Source organism: Pristis pectinata, chromosome 15 (genome assembly GCF_009764475.1).
Source record: "Pristis pectinata isolate sPriPec2 chromosome 15, sPriPec2.1.pri, whole genome shotgun sequence".
Lineage (NCBI taxonomy): Eukaryota > Metazoa > Chordata > Chondrichthyes > Rhinopristiformes > Pristidae > Pristis > Pristis pectinata.
In genome coordinates, this window is record NC_067419.1 from 11,613,590 (window position 1) to 11,628,911 (window position 15,322).

At 42.5% G+C, this 15,322-nt stretch overlaps 1 protein-coding gene across 12 annotated transcripts in view; it reads left to right on the forward strand.

Moving 5' to 3' along the window:
• The window catches only part of LOC127578216 (ataxin-7-like protein 1), a 204,053-nt gene that overhangs the window by 84,571 nt on the left and 104,160 nt on the right, over positions 1 to 15,322 (forward strand). For 2 of the 12 annotated variants that reach the window (XM_052029952.1, XM_052029958.1), the window contains exon 1: positions 3,436 to 3,760. The exons of 6 other annotated variants lie outside the window; for them this stretch is intronic. The gene's annotated coding sequence lies outside the window, so the exon portion shown is untranslated. Of the gene's footprint in view, positions 1 to 3,435; positions 3,761 to 3,868; positions 3,890 to 4,138; positions 4,166 to 15,322 lie in introns of those variants that run through there. 4 more of the 12 variants (XM_052029954.1, XM_052029953.1, XM_052029960.1 and 1 more) reach the window with 4 other exon arrangements.

Below are 15,322 nucleotides of genomic sequence, written 5' to 3' on the forward strand. Positions count from 1 at the left end.
ACACAATAATTGCTAGATTGTAATTGTGAGGAAAGTTGTCAGAAAATACAGCAGGATATTGGCCAGTTGGAAATGTGGGCAGAGAAGTGGCAGTTGGAGATTAATCCGGGCAAGTGTGAGGTGTTGCACTTTGGGAGGTCAAATGTAAGGGGAAAGTATACAGTAAACGGCAGGACCCTTAGGAGCATTGATGTATAGGGGGATCTTGGGGTGCAAGTCCATAGCTCACTAAAAGTGGCAACACAAGTAGATAGGGTGGTAAAGAAGGCGTGCAGCATGCTTTCCTTCATTGATCAGGGTGTTGAGTATAAAAGTTGGCAAGTCATGTTGCAGCTATGTAAAATTTTGGTTAGGCCACATTTGGAGTATTGTGTGCAGTTCTGGTTGCTGCATTACAGCAAGAATGTGGAGGCTTTGGAGAGGGTGCACAAGAGATTCAGCAGGATGTTAGAGAGTATTTATTAGCTATGAGGAGAAGTTGGACAAAACTTGGATTATTTTTCCTGGAGCTTCAGAGCCTGAGGAGCAACCTGATAGAAGTATATAAAATTATGAGAGTCGTTGATAAGGTGGATAGTCAGAGTCTTTTCCCAGGATGGAAATGTCAAATACTAGAGGGTGTAGCTTTAAGGTGAGAGGGGGAAAGTTTTTTTTTACATAGAGAGTGGTAGGTGCCAGGGGAGGTGGTGGAAGCAAATATGAAGGCAACATTTAAGAGGCATTTAGACAGGCGCATGAACATGCATGGAATGGAGGGACATAGACCATGTGCAGGCAGATGGGATTAGTTTGGATTGGCATCATGGTCAGCACAGACATCATGGGCCGAAGGGCCTGTTCCTGTGCTATACTGTTCTATGTTCTAACACCTGCCATCCTCTATCCCACTCCTCCCTTATACTGCTATCTACTGGAATCTTTCCTTTTCCCTCTCAGTCCTGATGCAGGATCTCGACCAGAAATGTCGACTTACACCTTTTGTCTCCACAGATGCTGCTTGACCTGCTGTTCTACCAGCATTCCTTTTCTTTTGCTCCAGATTCCAGCATCTGCAGTCTCTTGTGTCTTATAGAAAAAATAGGTTGGCTAGATGGTGGAAGACACAAGGGATTCTTGCTGCCTCAGTAAAGCAGACAACATAATCAAAGGCTCTTCCCACCCTGGACATTCTCTCTTCTCCTCCCTCCTATCAGGCAGAAGATACAAAAGCCTGAAAGCACGCACCAGCAGGATCAAAAACAGCTGCTATAAGACAATCAAATGGACCTCTTGTACGATAACATTGACTTGGTACATGTGACAATAATAAACCAATTTACCAATAAAGATGTGGGAACTGAGGGTTAGTGATACCTGGATTCCGAATCGTGTACAGTAAAAACACAAAAGCCAAAACAGGTTACCTGGCATGTACAGTTTATGCCCTCTCTCCACCCGTCTCAACCCCTCCCCCCCCCCCGTCGCCTTTGCGCCTCCTCCTCACCTTCCTCCCTTCCTTTCCTACCCTTTTCTCAGCTTGCTCTTTTCCTCTTACCTTCGCCTCTTGTCCCCTTCTTTCCCCAACCTCCAAAGCACTAATAATGAAAAAGACTCGAATTTATACATCACCCTTCACAACATAAGGCTATCCGAAGACCAGTCAAGGTTTTTATTCATTTATAGGGTGTGCAATCTTTGGCAACACTGGCATTTCTCGTCCCATAAGTGTGGAGCAATCTAGGTGTCTGAAGTCACAACTTGGTCATGACAGTCATAGATAGCAGGTTTCTTTTCCAGAAGACAATCAAGTAGTTTTGTGTTTATCTTTATTGAGACTAGGTTCTTTTGCTGAAATTCCAGATTTAAAAATTACTTGCATTTAAATTTCCCAGCTGTCATGTTGGCATTCGATCTTGTATCTCTGAATCAATGGTCCAGAACTCTGCTGGCTAGTCCAGCAGTTTAAACATGTGCTATCATGCCCAGCACTGCCATAATGAAGGAAGCACAGCAGCCAATTTGCATATAGTAAAATCCCACAAACACCAATGACAGAATGGCTGGATGATTTGTTTCAGTTATTTTAATCGACAGATAGATAGTAAAGCTAGGGAGACATGCCTTTCTCTTCTTCGACATAATGTCAAGTGTCTTTACTGCCAGTTTGACAGGACATGCCATTTTAAGATCTCATCCAATATGCAGTCCACCACTTCCTCAGCACTGCACCAGACTATTGGCCTACATCTGGTGCACAAGTATCTGAGATGGGGGTTGAATCAGAAGCATGAGCGCTACCACTGAACTGTGGCCGACCATGATCAATTGTTGCCATTCCAGAAAGGAAGCACTTACAAGGTGCAGGCACATTAACTGAAGGCTATTTTAAGTGACTTGAGCGTAATGGTTGTGCCTGCTATGCATGTGATCTGCACACTGTACTCTGCCAAGCATTTTGTTAGCAGCAAGGAGAAAACTAAACATTGGGGAGGGGAAAAAGTTGGACATTGTGCCAAATTTTGACCATTTTGACCTGGAGTGCTGGAGTTTCTTGTGCAAAATGAGTTTCAGTAGTTGATAGGGACACTCACAGACTATTTTTGATTGTTGAACATTTTCATCAACAGCATTAAGAAAGAAGTGTTGGGAGATTGGAATGCTGTTCGACAGGCCGAGGTTAACAAGCTGGAGTATTCTGAAACATATGCAAATAAATAAAACTAATATGGTTCATTGCATGAATATGAGGATGGCACTGCTAACCTATGAACAATGAGTGTTGTCATATTACTGAATGTCACATTTTAAAAACAAAAGTTAAATTTATATCTTTTCAGATGTTACCTTGTCACAGATTGCTGCACTAAAGTGTTTGGCAAAAATTAGTTAAAAGAATGAAATAGAAACTAAGAGTTATCCAAGCTATGGATTTTTAAAAATCAAATCTGACATTTATTTGGTAAACTTTGAGCCAGTATCCCTTGATATTATAACAGCAAATTAATTGATATTGTTTACATTGAAAAGTACTATTGGCTTGTTTTTCAAAACACTTCATTTCTAGGTTTCTACGTTTCTAGTTTTGTTGGGAATTTGCTTTCTGTTCCTGGCAAAGCGAAACTAGATCCGGCAACACATTATATTGGCTCTTGTTTTTTTCTAAAATGTCATTTTACTTTGCTGGCAAAGTGCGTTGATTTGCAAGCGAGGAGGTGGGGGAGAATTGCTTCAGGCCTGTGATCGCTTCTGGTTTCTGATGGTTCAAGCTTTCCTGCACTCCCAGCTGTTTTAAAACCAAATCTATTTGACCGAGACGGTCGCTCTAGGGAGACTTCACTGGTTGTGTGTTCTCTTGTGACCCAGAGATTGGTAAACAAGGGGGGAAATGCTGCACAGGATTTTGTGCTTGTTGATCTTGGCAGAGGTTCAAGTTTTGCTTTGAACTCACGATGTCCGATTGGGAGGACCTGAAAGTTTTTTCGTGTGTGTGTGTTTTACCAGTGCCTGTCAAACCGACCATTTTGCACAGGCTCAGTTCTGATATTTCCTGTCTTGGGTTATCATCACTTCGCCTAAAGACGACGCTACGTTGCAGCACCAACGCCCCCTTCCACCCCTCGGGTTCTCGTTTCTACCGAAAGGTTTGCGGCAGGATTTTGCTTGCAGTATCCATGGCAATGTTAAGTGCTCCAAGTTCTGAGAAGTCCAGCATGTTTACAGTCATTGTGTCATCAGATTAGGCTGCTGCCCCAGTCCTCAGTACGTGGATTTCTGCTCTACAGTAGGTTCTTGTGCAGATCTGATCTGGTGTTATTGGACGTGCTCCGTGCAGTCGGATTCCTGGGCAGTGTTTGCTGTTTTCATTCTGTAGCAGCTTTATGGTGTGTGCGTGCGTGCACACACAATGTAGGTTAATGTCGATAAAAGCCGCGAGGAATGTCGACGGTGCACGCAGTCATTTATCTCTGCCTCCCTCCCCCTCCCCCTCCCCCCTGTAATTCTCGAATATGTTTATTGGGTTCCAGCCCCCTTCCTCTTCCCTTTCCCATCCCCCCCCCCTTGCTTTGTGATGTGGAGTAAAAACAAAACGTAGTAACAGCATGAAAGTGATGATGTCGGCATTTCTTTGCTATGGGTGGATTCAACAAGTAGGCGGTATGCATAGTTCAGAATGCAACATAATTGAGTGAGTTGTTTGGACTCCAGTTAATGGCCCATATATTGGACGCCTTTACTGCCTCCTATGTAGCAAGCAGGCGCTCCTATGCTCAGGCCTCAGTGCTGGTCAATGTTTTGTTTTCCTTGAATGTTATCATCTCCTTGCGGGAAAAAAAGTTCTGTTTTTGTCCACGTTTTAATTTTGGGCACAGTTGGCACCACAATATGTTTTGATGCAGGAGTTTGAAAGTGCCGCCCCTCTTAATGTAACATACAATCAGAAATAAAATTTAATGTAGCTTGGGAGTGGTGGTTTCACGTGATAAAACTGAGTTGATGGAAAGGTTGCTTTGACACATTGACTGATTTTAATTGAAATAAAAGTGCAAGTGAATATTAGTTGGAAATGTGCTGCTGGTTAATCTTTTCAGAGTACAAAATATAATACATCGAGAAAACGTTTTCCCTTCTCTGCCAAAGGTACATAAAATTAAGAAATAGGCATAAGCCTATTTTTCCCCCAATGTAGATAATTTTTTGGCTGAAAATAAGAAATATAACATTTCCCCATAGCATGGTTGTATTTAAGGTTTTGTAAGTTCATATTAGTTGATATCAGAGTAAAGAATTTATGTTGTATACAGTTTTTGATTATATTTTTAATCAGGGAAATTGTGCATAGGATTATAAAAACAAGATGAGCTAAAGTTTTTTTTCATGCAATGAGCATCCAGAACTTTCATTTTCAAGGAGCTCTTTATGATCTGGTATGTGTGCAGAAATTTGGATGTTATGCAGTGCCAAATTTCAAAGTGATTTTTTTTCCTTATTTTGCAGAATTTCCAAGTAATTGCCCATTTATATTATGCCGAGAATTCAAATCATGTTTATAAAAACAGGTTAATTTATTTGAGTAGCCATGTAAGGAAACAAAATTGATGTCTGTACTGCAAACAAGAAAATGTACTTAATCATTCATGCTACCACCTGTCCAAACTGCATTGGCAGCAATGAGCTCTGTATCACTGAGCCATGGTTCGGAAATTTCTGCTATTACTTTGGTACCTTGTTTTCCTTCAAACATTGTCTTGTTCCAGTTTTCACCTCGCCACGTAGTCTTCCTTGACTAGCCCTGAGCTTTCTGCTAAAATATCCTCCTCCTAAATGGAGCAGCCACTTGTCCACAGTGAACTCTGTCTTTGTCACATCATAGTGCTGCTGTGGCCTCATTCTCGTTAAGTTCAAGCTCTGCTGTGCTCCTTCAGCCTCTCCTGTCACATAAATGCGTCATTTCTCTCCTCCCATGATCTGAACCATTGATTAAATCACTTCAGACAAATTCCTCACATCCTTCACCACAACAAACCCCTAACTCTATAGAACCACAACATAGTAGATTGAATACTTTTAAACAGTGTAGATTGAAGCAGAAAGTTACAAAAGGGGTTCAGTACTCAGTGAATGGGAAACCTGTGACATGGAGTAAAATGTGGGGATGTACAAATTGGATCTAAGTGGAGAAGCAGAGGTACTTAAGGGTCCATGTGCAGAAACCACTAAAAGATCAGGGATAGCTACAGAATGTAATTTAAAAAGCTAATAGAATATCAGCTTTTATTTCAAGGAGACTTGAATATGAAGTGGTGGGTGTTCTGCTGCAGTTGTAAATAGATTCATCAAGAAAACTGTTGCAGTACTACCCCCCCCCCTTCCTCCTCTGCATCCTCCCACTCACTCAAACCCCCCCCCCCCCCCCCCAAAACCATGAAAAACTATTGAGGTAGGATTGTCAAACATTTTAAAGCAGATTGAAAAGTATTTTCTGGGTGTGTGATGAGAAATGTGGAATCAAGACATGTGAGTAAAGTAAATTTGAGCTATAAATCATCCAAGATCTAAATTAATGGCATGTGTGTAGAACCAAAGTCTGAATAACTCTGTCTAAGGAAGGTCAACTTCACTATTTACAAGACAGCAACTGATTTTACAATCAAATAACTGAGTTTGTACTACACATCCTTCAAATGCAATCAATACTTTCACTACTATTACAGATTTCTTGAACTACTCTGCTATTTCAGATCAGGTTTATACAGTTTAAGCTAACAAATGCTATAGAGTCAGAGTCAAAGAGTATGGAAATGGGCCCTTTGGTCCAACTTGTCCATGCCGATCAAGGTGCTCCCATATGCTAGTCTCATTTGCCCACATTTGATCCAAATCTCTTTAAACCTTTCCTATCCAACCTCTTATCTAAAGATCTTTTAAATGTTGTTATTGTACCTGCCTCAACTGCTTTCTCTGGCAGCTCATTCCATGTACATGCCACCTTCTGCGTGAAGAAGTTGCCCCCTCAGATCCCTTTTCAAGTTTTCCCCTCTCACCTTAAACTAGTGCCTTCTAGTTTTTATTTCCCTTTCCCAATGAAAAAGACTGCATCCATTCACCCTATGTGCCTCATGATTTTATACACCTCTGTAAGGACTCCCCTCAGTCTTCTATGTTCCAAGGAATAAAGTCCTCAACTGCCTAACCTCTCCTGAGAACTCAGGCCCTCAAGTCCTGGCAACATTCTTGTAAATCTTTTCTGCACTTTTTCCAGCTTAATGATGTCTTTCTTTTAACAGGGCAACCAAAACTGTACCCAATACTCCAAATGTTGCCTCACCACTGTCTTGTATAACTGCAATATAACACCCCAACTCCTATACAGGAAGTCCCCAGGTTACAAACAAGTTCCATTTTTGAGACTGTTAGTCTGAGGAACAACCTTCCACCATCATCCCCTGCTTCCTACCATTGAGCCAATTATGAATCCAGTCAGCTAGCTCTGCCCAAATCCCATGAGATCTACCTTTACAGACTAGCCTACCATACAGACCCATGTTCCTCAGATGGCCATTCTGGGTTAATTGTATTTTCTTGAGTTCAATTGACTCGGTCATCTTCTCTGAATGCAGTACTGATGTTTATACCTCCTGTTCTTTATTCACATTGTCTACTGGATTTGGGCATGTGATCAGTTGCATACTCATTCCCTGATGTTGCACCTTGCTGATAGGTCAGCTTTGTTTCAGTTATTTAGTTGCATAGCTTGTGCGCTAGCTTTCAATGTGAATGGTCAGTCCTGGGCAGCGAGGCTTGTCAATCTGCTGTGCCCTTCCTCAAACAGACTCTGCAGAATCTTTTCCCCCGTTTAGCCATTTGGGGATCAGGAGGATAATGCTATTTAGGGTTTGGGACACAATGGATTACTGTTACATCCTGGTGTGTATTCCAAGCTCATTTGCTTTTAGCATTGATTTCTGGGTGAATTTCAAATTTTCCCCATTCACCATGATATTTCTGCAGATGCCAGTTTTCTCAACTGTTTTCCATCCATCTGGTATTCTTGTCTGAAAAACTATTCTCTCATCCTTGTTGCTTGTCTTTACATGTTAAGTCCAAGGGTATAGCCTTGAGTTTCATCTCATGTTCACCTGGTTTAGCAGACCATCAGTATATTGGATTGATCCCCAACAAGTGCTCTTCAGTCTCACCTTCCTATTCAGAAATGTCCAGTTACCCAAGGTCATCCCAGTAATCAAAAGGAACCCTGGTTTCTAGTTTCCGCTTACAAGCATCTCCTTAAATCACTTTTCTCCCAACCTTTACATTTCTCAACAGCTGCTCTCGTGTACTTTGTCACCAAGATTGAGACTTTCCATTCAGCTGTATTTCCTTCCATTTTCCCTTTCTCTTTTTTGTTAGACTTAGTAGTAATTAAGAGTCATTTAATTTCACATACCTTCTCCAGATTTAAAGAAAGGGCCGCATGATAACCTGTACTTATGTTTGCCAGTGTTTGTTGTAAACAGAAAAATTCCAAATCAACTTGTATGCTGTCTGTGCTTCATTTTTTTTGGCTCAGGCTGATCTTGTATATTCAACTGACTTTCAGTTTTCATCTATCCCCACCCCCATCTATGAATCTTTCCTCCTCTTCGCTTGTTTGTTTCAGTCTGGTAATGGACTTTGTGTGGGCATCAAATACAAGCCCACATTCTCTTAAACCTACCAGGACCTTTGCTGCTTAATGCCACATTTTGTGTATATTTTTGTTCTAATGATTGCTTTAGTATTTTTGAAGTTTGCTTTTTCCTCAGATTGGCAGGACTGAGGACAGTGACCATCCAATTTCTTAGGCCCCTCTCAACTTAGCTCTGATTTCTTACCTTCCAACCCACCAGCTTCTGCATTTGTTCCACCATCAACTGCCATTTCAGATAGCAACAAATGTGATCCTACTAATATCAGGACATCCTTGATCCCATCCTCAAGACAAGAAATAGTAGCAACCCACACAACCCCAAACCTGTTCTGCCATTCATTTTCTCAGTCCACTTTGCCACCCAGTACTCAGATCTACTCATTCCTTTTGGTTTCCCAGAATTTAATCTGAACCTTGAACATGCCAAATGACTAAGCATCTGAGGTAGAGAATTCCAAAGACCTGCAACTCTGTATGAAGAAATCTCTCCTCATTTCAATGCTAAATGGCTTTGGCCTTATCCTGATTGTCTAGAAAGGAGGTACAACCTCTTGGTATTTAGATTGTCAATCCCTCTCAGAATTTGTATATTTTATGGAAATCACCTCCCATTCTTCCAAACCAGCAAATAAGCCTTTCTCCTCCCACTCCCACCCCCCCCCCCCCCCCCCCCCAGTTGTCTCTCTCCATAGAACTATCCTTTCATCTTAAATATCAGCTGTGAGAATCTAATGTGCACTGACTCCTGGGTAAATATTCTTCTTTGGCTACAGAGTCCAAAATGGAACACTATTCCAGATAAGGATTTACTAAAATACTGCAAAATTGCAGCAAGCCCCTTACAGTAAAGACCTATATATTAGTCAAGTTTCTGCACGTTGATTTTCTATTTCCTGAACCCATGAACTGAAATTTACTGTGCTATGCCATTTGTTATCTTCTTGTCCACTTCCTTATTCCAACTTTTTTTTTTAAAAACCCTTTGCCAGTCCACATTTCATGCTAATGTGTTACTCCAACCTTGTGGCCCTTTATTTTATGCAACAACTTTGTGTGGTACCCCATCAAATGCTTCATGGAAATCCAGATGGACTGCTTCAATTATCTACTCCACTAGATTAATTTTTTTTTATACAAAAAGTTTCTTATTAAGATTGTCAAACCCCATTTTCCCATCATTAAGATTGTTATGATTTAAGTGCCTTATTATTATTTCCTTATTAATCAATTTCAGCACTTTGCTGACAATAGGTGGTCAGGCTAATTGATCTGTGGTTCCCCATTTTGTTTCTCTCCTTCCATGAAGTAATACAGCTATATTTGCTACCTTCTGATCTGTTTCAGAAGGAAATTTTGGGAGATTATCCCTTTTAGAACTTTGGGGTTCTGGCTATGAAGTCCAGAGGCTTTGTCCAATTTCAGTTCTCTTTATCTTTGCAGGACTTGCTCTTAAAGTCCTTTAAGTTCCATACTGTCATTGAAGACATACAAAATGTTTAATATATTGGCTACTTTAATTGTCCATAATAATTTATTCCTGTTATCTCTAATAGGGCCTACCTTTTTGTTGTTAATCCTTTAATATTTCTTGCTGCTTTACTGTTATAAAAAATCTTCATTTGTGTAGTGGTCATTTCTGTTATTAAATCTGTCCCATGCTATTTTCAGAAATATTAAGCTTTGCAGGATGTTTTCATTCATTTCTACCATCGATCTTTCTATCATTCTTAGACAATTCACTTATTCTTTCACCCTTTACGAAAGATTTGTTGAAGGCCTAGCGTTCATTCCTAGCAATTTATGTGGACTATCCCCAATATGGACAGTACCTGTGTATCCACATCTCCCAATTCTTTCATTTGGGAGAAGAAATAGAGGATGGATACTGATTTCTTGCATATAGGACACTACAGGCCCTTCAGCCCACAAATGTTGTGCTGACATTTTATCCTGCTCTAAGATCTATCCCTTCCCTCCCACATAGCACCCTATTTCTCCATCATTCATGTGGCTGTCTAAGAGTCTTAAATATCCCTAATGTGTCTGCCCCCACAACCTCTGCTGGCAGTGAGTTCCACGCACCCAACACTAAAAAAAAAACTTACCCCTGACATCCCCCTTATACCTTCCTCCAATCACCTTAAAGTTATGCCCCCTTGCATTAGCCATTGTCACCCTGGGGAAAAAGTCTGACTGTCCACTCAATCTATGCCTCTTATCTTGTACACCTCTATCAAGTCCCCTCTCATCCTCCTTCTTTCCAAAGCAGCTCTAGCTCACTTAACCTATCCCCATAAGACATGCTCTCCAATCCAGGCAACATCCTGGTAAATCTCCTCTGCACCCTCTCTAAATCTTCCACATCCTTTCTATAAGGAGGCAACCAGAACTGAACACAATACTCCAAGTGTGGTCTGACCAGAGTTCTATAGAGCAGCAACATTACCTTGCAGCTCTTGAACTCAATACCCCAACTAATGAAGGCCAACACTCCATACTCCCTCTTAACCACCCCATCAACATGCATGGCAACCTTGAGGGATCTATGGACATGGACCCCAAGATCCCTCTGTTCCTCCACACTGCTAAGAGTCCTGCCATTAATCTTGTATTCTGCCTTCAAATTCAATCTCCCAAGATGTATCACTTCACACTTACCTGGGTTGAACACCATCTGCCACTTCTCAGCCCAGCTCTGCATTCTATCAATATCCTGTGTAATCTACAGCAACCTTCTACACTATCCACAACACCATCCACCTTTGTATCATTAGCAAATTTACTAATCCACCCTTCCACACCCTCATCCAAGTCATTTATAAAAATCACGAAGAGCAGGGGTCCCAGAACAGATCCCTGTGGAACACCACTGGTCACCGACCTCCAGGCAGAATACGGTCTATCTACAACCACCCTTTGCCTTCTATGGGCGAGCCAATTCCAAATCCACACAGCTAAGTTTCCCTGGATTCCATACCTCCCGACTTTCTGAATAAGCCTTCCATGAGGAACCTTATCAAACACCTTACTAAAATCCATTTACATCACATTCACTGCTCTACCTTCTTCAATGTGCTTTGTCACATCCTCAAAGAAGTCAATTAGGCTAGTGAGGCATGACCTGCCCCTCAAAGTCATGCTGACTGTCCCTAATCAGCTTATGCTTCGCCAAATGCTCATAAATTCTGTCTTTAAAAATCTTCTCCAGTAATTTGCCCACCACTGAAGTAAGACTCACTGGTCTGTAATTCCCAGGGTTATCACCTACTTCCTTTCTTAAAGGAAGGAACAACATTTGCCACCCTCCAATCATCCAGCACTACTCATGTGGCCAGTGAGGAGGCAAAGATAATCACCAAGGGTGCAGCAATCTCTTCCCTAGCTTACTGTAATAACCTTGGATCTATCCCATTCAGCCCTGGTGACTTATCTATCCTAATGTCTTTTAGTTCCAGCACATCCTTTTTCCCTCACATCAACATGCCCTAGCAGATCAGTCTGTTGTATGCCATCCTCACAAATGTCAAGGTCTCTCTCTCTGGTGAATACTGAAGCAAAGTATTCATTAAGGACCTCCCCTACCGCTTCCAACCCCAGGTAAATGTTTCTTCTTTTATCCCTGATCAGTCTTACCCTCATTCTAGTCATCCTCTTATTCTTCACATACGTGTAGAACACCTTGGTGTTTTCCTTGATCCTACTCACCAAGGACTTCTCACGCCCCCTTCCAGCTCTCCCAAGTCCATTCTTAAGCTCCCTCCTGGTTAGCTTGTAACTCTCCAGAGCCCTGTCTGAACCATGCTTTCTAAAGCATAGGTAGGCTAGGTCTTGTGTCAACCACTGTTCCTTCACTCTAACATCCTTACCCTGCCTCAGTGGGACAAACTTATCCAGAGCCCCATGCAAGTATTCCTTAAACAACCTCCACATTTCCACTGTGCACTTCCCCAAGAACACCTGTTCCCAATTTACACTCTCAAGTTCCTGCCTAATAGCATCATAATTTCCAACCCCCCCCCCCCCCCCCAGTTAAATACTTTCCCATATCGTCTGCTCCTATTCCTCTCCAAGGCTTTGGTAAAGGAGGAGTTATGGTCATTATCTCCAAAATGCTCTCTTGTAGGGATCTGAATCCTGATCAGGTTCATTGTCTAGTACCAGGTCCAGTATGGCCTCTCCTCTGGTCAGCCTGTCCACATATTGCATCAGGAATCCTTCCTGTACACACAAAGCAAACTCAGTCCCATCCCCTTTACACCAAGGAGGTGCCAATCAATATTAGGGAAGTTGAAATCACCCATGACAACAACTCATTTTTGCACCACTCCAAAATCTGCCTCCCGATCTGCTCCTCAGCATCTCTGCTGCTATTTTGCAGGGTGGGGGGGGGGGGGGGGGGGGGGGGGTGGTCTGTAGAATACTCCCAATAGAGTGATCACTCCCTTTCTGTTTCTGACTTCCACCCACACTGACTCAGTGGACAGTTCCTCCCTTTCTACAGCTGTGACACTGTCCCTGATCAGCAAAGCCACTCCCCACCTCTATCCCTTATGAAACGTCTAAACCCTGGAATACCCAACAGCCATTCCTGCCTTTGTGACAGGCAAGTCTCTAATGGCCACCACATCATAGTTGCACATACTTACCCACACTCCAAATTCATCAGCCTTGTTCCTGATACTTCTTGCATTAGGCACACTTCAGCCCATCCAACTGACTGCAATTTTGCCCTTTCAACTGCCTATCCTTCCTCAGTCTTTCTATACTCTGCATCTACTTGTACAGTAAGTGAACAAAGCTCTGACCTATCACTCTGGTTCCCATCCCCGCCAAACTAGTTTAAACCCTCCAACAGTTCTAGCAAACCTGCCCGCAAGAATATTGGTCCCCCTCCAGTTCAGGTGTAACCCATCCCTTTTCTGGGGAAGGTATGACTTGTACAAGAGATCCCAATGATCAATAAATCCAAAACCCTGCCCCCTACACCAGTTTCTCAGCCACACATTCATCTGCCAAATTATCTTATTCTTACCCTCACTGGCACATGGCACAGGCAGCAATCCAGAGATTACTGCCCTTGAGGTCCTGCTTTTCAGTTTCCAACCCAACTCCCTATATTCCTCTTCAGAATCTCATCTCTTTTCCTACCCATGTCATTGGTACCAATATGTACCATGACCTCTGACTGTTCACCCTCCCCCTTCTGAATGCTGCAGGCCCAATCTGAGACACAACTGACCCTGGCACCAAGGAGGCAACATACCATCCAGGAGTCTCTTTCACATCCACAGAATCTCCTGTCCATCCCCCCCCCCCCTTACTATGGAATCATCTATCACTACCACTCTCCTCTTCACCCCCCCCCCCCCCCTTTCTCTTCTGCACCACACAACCAAGCTCAGTGCCAGAGACCTGGTCACTGCAGCTTTCCTCTGGTAGGCAACCCCACCCCCCCAATAGTATCTAAAGCAGTATACCTGTTATTGAGGGGAACAGCCACATGGGTATTCTGCACTGTCTGCCTATTCTGAGTCCTCCTGACAGTCACCCAGCTACCTGCCTCCTGCAGCCTTGGAGTGACTGCCTCCCTGTAGCTCTTGTCTATGTACTCCTCAGTATCCCATAGGAGCCAAAGGTCATCTAGCTGCAGCTCCATTTCCCTAACAGTCTGTAAGGAGCTACAGCTGGATGTACCTCAGTTATCAAGGAGATGGGATGTCTCCCAGAACTCCCATATCTCACAAGCTGAACACACCACTCACTACTCTGCACTACAGGGGACACCAAATCAAAGAAAGACACTTACCATCACTTCTTCTCAGAAGCCGCCCGAGCCTCAGCTTCCCCCACCCCCAAAACACTAGCCCACCCTCACAATGGCTGCTCCACTTATACTTGCTTTAACCTTTATTTTCTGCTGTGGATAAGCCCATCAGCAGGTAACAATTTGCAGATGTGTCTCGTTTAGACTCTTGCAAGGTGAATCTTACCAGCTCAGGCACAGAGACTCACCTCTTTTCAAGCGTCCCCCTCTCTCCTGTCAGTTTCCAGTGACGCCACTCCCCCCTCCGCCCCCCCCCACCCAAATTTTTCATTCCCATTCTGTCTTCTGGCCTCTATTGTCCAAGTAATCCTTAGGAATGGTACCTCATTCCCTTGATCTTTTGACTGGAACTTAGAAACTTTGGACTTTAACAATGTACATTAAAACACTGATAATCTGCATTTTTGGGACTTTGGCACCAGGTTAACAGAGCTTGCAGATGATTGGATGTTACTTCTACTAATCCTCCAAAACACTTTTATTTCACTTTTTATAACATGTTATTGCAAGAGTATAATTTTTCTGTGAATCCAGTGGGTTTAAGGTGAGTAGGAAAAAGGGCCTGATGGGTTCCAACTTGCATGTTTTGGCTTGTCAAAAAAAAGATGAGACATAAAAGCACTTTGGACCCCTGCTTCAGCTGCAAATGTACCCCACATTCCTGATACTTGGTGTTCTGGAATCTGGTTCCCACTCACTCTGAAGACTAATGAGTGAACTCGGTGTCGGACCATTGGGATTTCTGAAAAATCAGTTACTGGATTATTAGAGCTTTACTGTATTTCCATGGAACAGGAAGGCTATGAGAGATGCATGCTATATCGATTGATACGTGGGAAAAGAGAGGGAAATTCATGTTTTGGGGCTACGCATTTCATCTAAGGGTAGTTCTGGCACAAAATCTGCACCTGTAGATCTGTGTAAGAGAAAGCTTGATATTTTCATTGTCTTCTCATTATCCCACCGTTTGCATTTCTCTTAGTTTCCCTAGTTTGTTGCCTGCCTTATGGAAGTCTTGGACTCTTGTTATGTATTCTGTCCATGCCAATTCACTGCCTCACTTTGCTATTTCGTTTGTGTTCTATCTTGCCCTTTTTATTAACCTAATCAGATAATTTTCGTACCTTTGTACAGTTTGCACCCCTATCTTGCTATACAACTAAACACATTGATTGCTATTGAGACAGCTGTTGGTATTCAGTATAGTTCTACTTTTCTGCTGCATTTTGCTCAATATTAATTTAAGGGCTCACTTTTCTTCCATCCTGTGGTTCTAATGATTAAACCAAAATACTGCAATTACTGAATTTCAGCAAATTGGATACGAGAAA